At 36.8% G+C, this 9,678-nt stretch overlaps 1 pseudogene; it reads right to left on the reverse strand.

Annotated features, from left to right (window-relative positions):
• Positions 1-1,014: 1,014 nt before the first annotated feature.
• On the reverse strand, positions 1,015-6,072 carry LOC116106451 (annotated as a pseudogene).
• Between the last annotated feature and the right edge of the window lie 3,606 nt (positions 6,073-9,678).

Consider the following 9,678-nt stretch of genomic DNA (forward strand, 5'->3'; position numbering starts at 1 on the left):
TCCTCTAATGGATGGTGGTGCATGTGATCCTTAGACTTGAGATCATCAGAGCGTCTTGTGTACCTATTAGTGTAGTTTGACAATAGCCTAACGTAGTCTTATTTAGGATTATCAGTGTGGTTGTGATTGGCTGCATTGAGAAGTATATTGAGGCTATGGTGGATTAATATAGAATTCATCACTCTTGAGCACAGGAGTGAGTTATCCAATTGTGCAGTTTGGTTAAGTGGACACAACACATAAATCTATGGCCATAGTGGGATTGAGTCGTCGCTTAATCCAATTTTAATTTGGTTGTTGATCCGATAACTACATATTAACACATCAGGATAACATCTGAGGTTGACGTTATTTCTATGCTTCAACATGATGGGATAACAATAGATGAAAGTATTTGTATTGCACGGTAACCATATCGTTGATAGGTATCAGTTCTTTGCTGGTCTCTACTTGTTGGGTGGCCATGACACCTTGCCAGAGACCAATCTTGGTCTATAAATAATGAGAGGATTAATTGGTGGTTAATTGTGATATTGCTTACTACCAACATGATAGGCAACCTATGAGTCAGAGAATAGTAGATTCTAGAAGCCTTATTAACAACATTGAACGGCAACTGAACAAAATCCACTAAACATCAATCTGAAACAATTACAGTACTGAAGCGAATCATTAAACAAAAGCATGATGAAGCAAGTTTCCTATCATTTCATTATAAATCATAACACATGATATTTTGTAACTCAATTCGCCATAAAACCCTAAAAGGATAACAATATGTACAAGCCTTGTTAACAACATCCAACGCGGAGTGAGCAGAACTCCACCCAACATCTGTCAACAACAATAACAATACAAAATAGAACCACTCTTGTTCAAATGAATGCTACAACATTAATCCAAGTCCAAGGAAGCTATAAACACAAATAACAATGGAAACAAAGAAACCAATCGTAAATGCACATACACATACACATCAAAAAATCAACACTCTATCACAAAAAAAAAAAAAATTCACACCTTTGTTGCCACAAGTCCACTAATTTGAGCCATATCACACATAAAAACTGCCCCACATTGATCTGCAACTTGTGTAAACCTTGCATAATCCCCCACTCCCTCAGATACAAACTCCCTCCACAAATCAAAATCTTTGGCCTATACTCCAATGCCCTCTCCTCCAACTTGTCATAATCAATATCACCCGTCTGCGGATTTACCTTATACATCAAACTCTCAAAGAAAATTGAAACTGTAGACACGTTCCTCCCATTCTACATATAACATCCATGGCTCGCGTTCCCTCGTGACGGTGTATCGAGTCCCATAATTCTATCACCCGGCAACAAAAGCCCTATATAAACAACTAAATTTGCTGAAGTACACGAATAAGGCTGCACATTCACACCCCAATTTTCATCATCTAAATCAAAAGCCCACAATGCCCTTTCACAACAAAGCTTTTTAATTTCATCAATAAACTCATTACCATCATAATATCGAGCTCCAGCCATACCTTCAGAGTACTTATTGGTTAAATGACTCCCTACAGCATCCATAACCGCTCTACACACAAAATTTTCTGACGCTATAAGCTCAATTCCATTCCATTGACAAATCTTTTCCTCCTCTATGATGGTAAAAATTTATGGGTTTGCTGTTTTTAGTGTCTAGTTGCTCCAAGACAGCGTCGTTTTATGGCATTTGACGTAAAGGGCTGACCCAGAATCCAAAATTCTTGAAGGGTCACATCAGGTTTTGTGTCAGATGGAGAGGAAGAAGGGCAGGGGAGGGCTAAAGAGAGAGTGCTTGAATGGTCGTGGCGGTAGGACGATGAGGATAACGATGATGATGATAAGTTTATTGGAAAATTTAAGAATGAGAGCAACAATAACAACAGCAGAAACAACGGCAAGATGGGGTGAAGAAGGACAAGGAACAATGTTTTTTGATGAGGAATTTCATGGGGTTTTGGGTGAATTTTGATTGTTTGGAGAAATCGACAATGGTGAGTGGGAAATTGAGACTTGAGAGAGGGGAGTTTTGGCTGGATTTTTTAAGTGTCTACTCTTTACAACTGAAATTTACAAGGGGGCGTTGGAAATTACTGTTGTCTTTTTATTTTTATTTTAACAGTTTTGATTAAGAAAATCAACTAAAAAAATTTATCTATCTAAATCTAAATCTATATTTATATATTAATATAATCATGAGACATACCCTGTTTGATTGACATGTAAGATTTTTTTAAGCTCTAAAATTGCTTCATTTTGACATGTTAGATAATTGTCTGACATGTGACTGCATGTGATTGGTGATGATGTGGAATATGTATATTTGGTTACATGTGATTGGTGATGATTTAGGATATGTGGATGACTAGGATTTTTGGTTACATGTGGCTTAATCTAACTGATGTTTGATATTTTTTAATATTGATGTGTAATAGCCACTACTACTCAATAGATTATAATGAAATACATATAAAATAACATAAAGAAATTGGGCCCAAGTTTTTCTTTTATTAAACATATATACATACTCTTTACAAACATACGCGTTTTTACACAAAATATATATAACGTATACAAAAAGTCATCAAAACATCAGGGACAGTGTAACCACTCCTCCTCGCGCGCCGACATCCATCCGACAGTGTCCTCACCTAGGTCCTGCAAAACATGGGAAAACAACGGGGTGAGCACTAAAATAATGCTCAGTAAGTAAATCCTCTACTCATACTAGCCCCGTAACTCTCTTCCCTAATTTCTTTCCTTACAATCCCTCATGCAATTTCCTTTGGGTTCCACTCTATTTATCTCTTTCTCTTTCCCTTAGGAACTCTTTTCATATTCTTTTCATAATCACACCCCATCTCACCGGGGCACGGCCGGGACTCACTCCCGCTCTACGTGACCTCTAATCACTCTAGCCGATCGGACTCGGTTATGCATGGATTCGGAACCCTTGGCCATGTGAGTATATCTCTCTCTCTCTTGGGTACTCGGTATAGCCCTCATCCGCATGCACTCTCACGGGCTACACCACTTCTCTATCTGATACTCATGCCGCGCTCTCAATGCGGCGTACATGCGGAATACTCTACCCATTACTCACGGGTTCCCCATCGCACAACCTACTCTTCTTTCTTTAACTCTTAAAGAACTTATACTCACATTCTATACTAAATCTCAAGCTACTTCTCAAGTGTATAAACAAAGGTGTAGAGCTATCTCATGCTCCCTAATGCACTAATGAAATGCCAATTACAAGATTTCCTCAAAACAGTCATTCTGCACCAGTCACACTAAAACGGACATAACTTGCTATACACCTCGGATTACTACGGTTCTAGTCTCGTTCAAAGCTTAGAAACAGGGCTACAACTTCTCTGTTTTGGTCTCACCCAGTTCGAACCGTAAGATACCAAAAATTACTCCGAAAGTTACGGCAGTGATAGGCAGATTTCACTTAGGCATTTCCTCAAACATCTCATGTGCATATAAACACCCTACGAAATTACTACTAACTTCATTTTTCTAGCCATCCAATTGGGGAAAAACTCCCTCAATTACTCATAATCCCTGTCAAGAAAAGCACTCCCAAAAAGGATTACACAACATCTCTCAAACTTCATCTCAAACTCCATTCTCAATACACATATCACAACACTCTCATATTTAATCAATCCCAACTACTAAGACTAAGCACACATCTCATCTCAATTTCAGTAGGTATACCAGGTACATACATAATTAAAATAAGTCTCTACTCAAAGCTTAGTCATAACTCAACTTGGTGGATTTACTTACCTTGTGCAAAGATGGGTTCCTTGGCACTTTTCCTTCCTTTTTTTGTGACTTGCTCCTTCACACCTCAAAACAACCACAAGGGCAGCAACAACACAATAAGACCTCACTATAATACAAGAAAACTCACTCTAAAGCATGAATTCTTACCTTAGGAAGCTTAGATGAAATCTACTCAAAACCCCTCTTAAATCCCTTAGAACTCTTGGAAAATTGGGTGGAGAAATTGGAGAATAGGGGCAATTGGAAGAGGCGGTGGAATGAAATGAATAAGGGCTTTCTCTACCCTTTACTCTTTTAGTTCATATTATAAGCTTCATTTCCCATTTTGCCCTTGTCCTTTCTTGAAAATTCCATCTATATCCTTTGATTCTTTACAACTACACCCCCATACAAACACAATCTCTACTCAATTTCCTTCATTTTACTCCCCACTTTTCCTACTAATTAGGGGTAGAATGGTCATTGTGTCCCAAAAGAAGAATTCTCTAGAAAACTCAAGAATCTTTGTTTTAGGCTCTTCGCCGCGGCAAAGCATTTTTTGTCGCCTCGGCGAAATAGGGCAGAACCTACCCGTAATGCCACTTCTCCTCCTCGCTGCGGCGAAGCTTCTTCTTCACCCCGGCGAAGATTGGATTTCCATCTTCACCAAAACTCAACCCATTTTCAAGGCAACAATTCAACCAACTCCACATACAAACTCAATTTAAGTTAAAACAATAAACTTTTAACTAATACAACAAATCTTAAATACGTACCTCAAGTGGGATATTACATGATGACACATATTACATTGAACTTTTAGTAGTAAATTAGTTATAACTGTTAGGAAATAATCTAACTCATGGAAGTGGAAGACAAAACTTTTAAAGCATAGATCATTTCCATTAAACCAAGATTAGGGCACAAATTTTATAGTTTATATGTTAAATAAAAAATCTACAGTAATATGAACGATCAAAGTAAAGTTTAGAGTTCATACGCATGTTTGGAGGCTCCTTCAAACTTGTCTCTGAATCTTTTCGCCACTGATCCAAGAACAGGATCGAACCAGCGGTAATCCACAAGAAGATAACTCGAAGAGCTAAAGAGGGATTTGCTAGATCCTCTTTAGCTTCAAGAACCAAATCAAGAATCAAAAAAACTTTGATTCAATTAACCAAGGGTGGCGTGAGACTTGGGAGAGGGCTATGTTTTTCTTTCAATGAATAATGATTGAATACTTGTTATATTTCTCTCTATTCTTATCTTATGAAAATCACAAAAACCTTGTACTTATATAGTGCACATGAAACCCTATTCCAATAAGGAATAGGCTTGGGTTCCAACCCAAATAGCCCCTATATTCAAACACTCTTAATCATGATATTCTGTTTTAATTATTATTATTTCCAATTAAACCCAATTAATATATTTATAGAAATATATTAACATTTAATAATAATAATAATAATCAATTTAAATATATGTGCACATATATTTAAATATAATCTCACTTGTTTAATTTTAATATCAAATTAAATATAGACAACAATCTCAGCAAATTTAATTGCATTCTGAGATTACCAAAATACCCTTTCACCCTAAAAGATGAAAACGCCCTTGCACAAATTGATTCTTAAATTATCTTCTGTGTGTGTGACTGATAATCCGTAAATTATACAGTTTTTATTTAATCTTTTTGTCGGATTGCAGGTACTTTCTAGTGCATTTTTACCTGAATTGGTGCTTAATTCTTTACTTTTCGTGTTTCAGGTTAAAATGGACTCTTTGAGCGAATAAAGGCAAAATTTGATAGTTTTGACTCAGAATTGAAGGATTTCAGAAGATAGGAGAGTTCCGGAGTAGGACAACGCACGATGAAGCTTGTTTCCAAGGTGGAGAGTCGAAAATCGAAGAATCGGACGAAGAGGCAAGCAGAGTGGCAGTTCTGTAAATTTCAGAACTTTTGAAGGAGCTTCGCCCCGGCGAAGAAATTGTCTTCGCCGCGGCGAAGTTAGGCAGAGTCGAATTGGGATTTTTCATTCTTCGCCGCGGCGAAAGTCAAATTTTTCAGTTTTGTAAACGCACAGTTTCGTGTGTGCGTGTTTTTGGCTGGGTTTTTAGACTAAGTATAAAAGAAAAACTTTAACTTTTTGTAAAGGACTCCCAGCTGTTAGGTTTAGCCGTCTTTTACATTTTCCTTAGAGAAAAAGCTGGAGTTTTTCGGATTGTTAGAGAGAAGGTTCAGATTTTGACTGGAAGATTCATCTTTTGGGGAGATTTCTATTCTTTCATCTCAGTTTCATTATGTTTATTCTGTTTACTTTTATTTTCCGTTTTTATTCTGTTAAATTAGCTATGAACTAATCTTCTATGGGTTAGGGTTTTGATTGTAGTTTGGATTTGAAATGGGTTGAATATGTGATTGTGCTATTTCCATGTGAATAAGCTGTGGTTGTGTGTTACTCTGAAATTAATTGTTGTATGTGATGAACATGATGAGATTGAGAAATAATTCATGTTAAGCTTCATGGGTAATAACCATTATAGTATTGGATGCTAGAGATAGATTCAAGAATTAATGAAATCAATTTAGGATTCTTGTGCTTCATGATTTAGAATTATTAACCTTCAAATTGTTGGGTGCGGAATGTTAATAATGATGAATAGGAAAACATAGCCCGAGAGGGTATGTTATCATAATAGTGAATCCGATTTACAACCATTGCATGTGAATGTGAAAATAGTGTAACTTTTAGGTATAACCCATAAATAATCCAAACGAAGTCAAAACCCTACCCGTTTTACTTAAATTGAATCTTTGTGTTCCATTTGTTTTCCCTTTTAAGGATTAATTTCTTGTTAGATTTTATTTTGTTTTCTTTCAATTACAAATTGCTCCCACAAATCCAAGATTTTCGGTTGCTTCAACTTGTTAACACCATAGGAAACTTAGTGCTTTGCTACCAGTCCTCGTGGGAACGATATCCTACCCATCACTCTATTACTTGAGCGACTAGTGCACTTGCTAGTTTTGCATGTTGTAGTAAACACGCATCAAGACTTGGTCTACGTCCACGCCTCAAAGCTTTAAAGATTTGAGGATTCCACTATGAACCTTCGACCACCAAAAGGGTCCTTGAATACAACTTACATGAATCTACGCACACCTAAACCTTTCAACTTTGTCAAAGCAAATAATATTTACCTTTCAAACGCATTAAAAAAAATAAAAAGCATATTTTTGTCCCACAAAGATTGGGAAATCAGGGCTCAAAGAGTGATAACAAGTTTAATTCACAAAGTTTTGAGAATCATTAATGAAGCATTAATCTTAATATCATCTTTTTGAGCCCTAGATTCAGCCAATTTTTACAACTAAGATCAATAAGAAATTTCCTAGGCTAATCTTCACGTCCACGCCTCAAAGCTTTAAAGCTTTGAGGATTCCACTATGAACCGTCATAGCATTTTCGAGTTGCTAATTATGATGCCACTCGATTTTACGTAAGTAAACAGAGTGTTTTCACTCAATACGAAAGTGCAAACCTCTTCCTATTTGTGAAATTCAATATATTTAAGTCACAAAATTTTTCTTAAAATGCTTTTGTAGTGTTTTCAAATTGCCAATTGCGGTGCAACTCGAGTTTATGCAAGTAGACCATGTCCTTCACTCAATACGAAAGTGCAAGCGTCATCATATATGTGAAATTCATTACATATATGTGTCATAAAACTTCCCACAAAAGGATTTCACAGCGTTTTCGAGTTGCTGATTTTGACGCCACATGATTTTATGCAAGTAAATCATGCCCTCCACCCAGTACAAATGTAGAAATCTCGTCGCAATTTTGAAATTCACAGTATATATGTCACAAAAGTTCTCATAAAAGGTTTTCGTAGCATCTTCGTGCCGTTGAACATAACGCAACTCAATTTCACAAAAGCAAACCGTGTCTTACACTAAATAAGAAAAAGCAAGCGTCATCGTAAAAGGCTTTCATAGTGTTTTCATGCTGCCGATTGTGACCCAACTTGATTTTATGCAAGTAAAACATGTCTTACACTTAAAAGGAAAGTGCCAATCTCATTGTGACTGTGAAATTCACTATATATATGCCACAAAAGTTATGGTAAAAGGCTTTTGTAGTGTTTTTTAGTTACCAATTCTGATGCCACTTGATTTTATGCAAGTAAAACATGTGCTTCACTCAAAACGAAAGTGCAAACGCCATCATATTTGTGAAATTCACTATATAAATGTTGCAAAAGCTCCCGTAAAAGGCTTTCATAGCGTTTTTGTGCTACCGATTGTGACGCAACTCGATTTTACTCAAGTGAACCGTGTGTTTCACTCAAAACGAAAGCGCAAACGTCATTGTATTTGCAAAATTCACTATATGTATGTCACAAAAGTTCTCGTAAAAGGCTTTCATAGCATTTTTTAGTTGCCGATTGTAGCGCAACTCGAGTTTATCTAAGTAAACCATGTCCTTCACGAGTTTTATGATGCTTGCTCCCTTGTTTGTTTCAGTGAGTATAAGGTTGCCTTGTTGTTGGTGGTTTTGGTTGTTTTGCAGGTTTCGTGGTAGCCTTGTCGAAGGTGTGTTGTGTCTTTGTTGTTGGTTTGTTCTTAGTACATGTTTTGGTTAGGCAACCTTGGTTGAGGTGTGCATTACAGGTAATCTTTTGTGATTAGTTGCTTAGATTAGCAATTGGTTAATAGTCATAGCAATTACTGGATTATGTTGTGCCTAACATAGGGCTTGTCCGTGTTAGGCTTGGCCAATTTTATGGCCTTTGTAAAATTCTTTCTCCTTTTGTAATGAATATTTACTTAGGCCCCCACACCCCACACCCCCCCCCCCCCCCCCCCCCCCCCCAAAAAAAAAAAGAAAAAACAACAAAAAAAAAGTCTTTTTTTTTTTTTTTGTTAAGTAAGTAATAATATTAAAAAAGAGGAGAATATACAAAGGCCTAATAAAAGGCAACCAGACTATTTTGGGACATGTCCCGAAAATAGGAATCAAAAGAATCAAGCCAACAAACGGCCATCCGCTCTTGGGGTTTATCTGAAACCACATAGGGAGATAAACACCAAGAAGAAAGCAAAGAGAACACTAAAAATTCCACCTACCATAGGACACCTCCCTAGGTTACGATCATTAAAAGAAAAAGACGAGATCAAACTCTTTACAAATGATACAAATACAACCAAGCAAAAACCATTCTGCGTAACCCTCCGTAATCCAGTCTTCAAACGGTGTCGGGAACTTGAGGAACGTCTTTGAAAATAGATATAGGGAGGCCCCAATCATTTGCCAACTTCCTATTGCTGTAGGATGCTTTTACATTCCTAAAGTCCATAGCTTTGTATCTCACAACACTTTTGATAGCATCAATTATGGTGAAGGGATCCTTATAGTCACCCCTAATTCACTCAACAAGAAACAGAAAGCATCGACGTATATGTGAAATTCATTACATATATACGTTGTAAAACTTCTCGCAAAAGGATTTCATAGCGTTTTCTGCTGCCAATTCAGATGCCACTTGACGTTATGCAAGTAAACCGTGCCCTCCACCCAATGCGAAAGTAGAAATGTTGTCGTAATTGTGAAATTCACAATATATATGACGCGAAAGTTCTTTAAAAGGCTTTCATAGTGTCTTCAAGTTGCTAAACATGACGCAACTCAATTTTATGAAAGCAAACCATGTCCTATGCAAAATAAGAAAGTGTAAGCATCATCGTTTAGTGCGCATCCTTTTTTTTATGTTTATTAAGTTTAGATTATTGTTGATGAAGGGAATGCTTAAATTATAAACTGGTGGGTAGGACATGGTACCAGATAATGGCTGAAATTGGTCAGCAGTTGGGAAGTAG

Source organism: Pistacia vera, unplaced genomic scaffold (genome assembly GCF_008641045.1).
Source record: "Pistacia vera cultivar Batoury unplaced genomic scaffold, PisVer_v2 Contig517, whole genome shotgun sequence".
NCBI classification, from domain to species: Eukaryota; Viridiplantae; Streptophyta; class Magnoliopsida; order Sapindales; family Anacardiaceae; genus Pistacia; species Pistacia vera.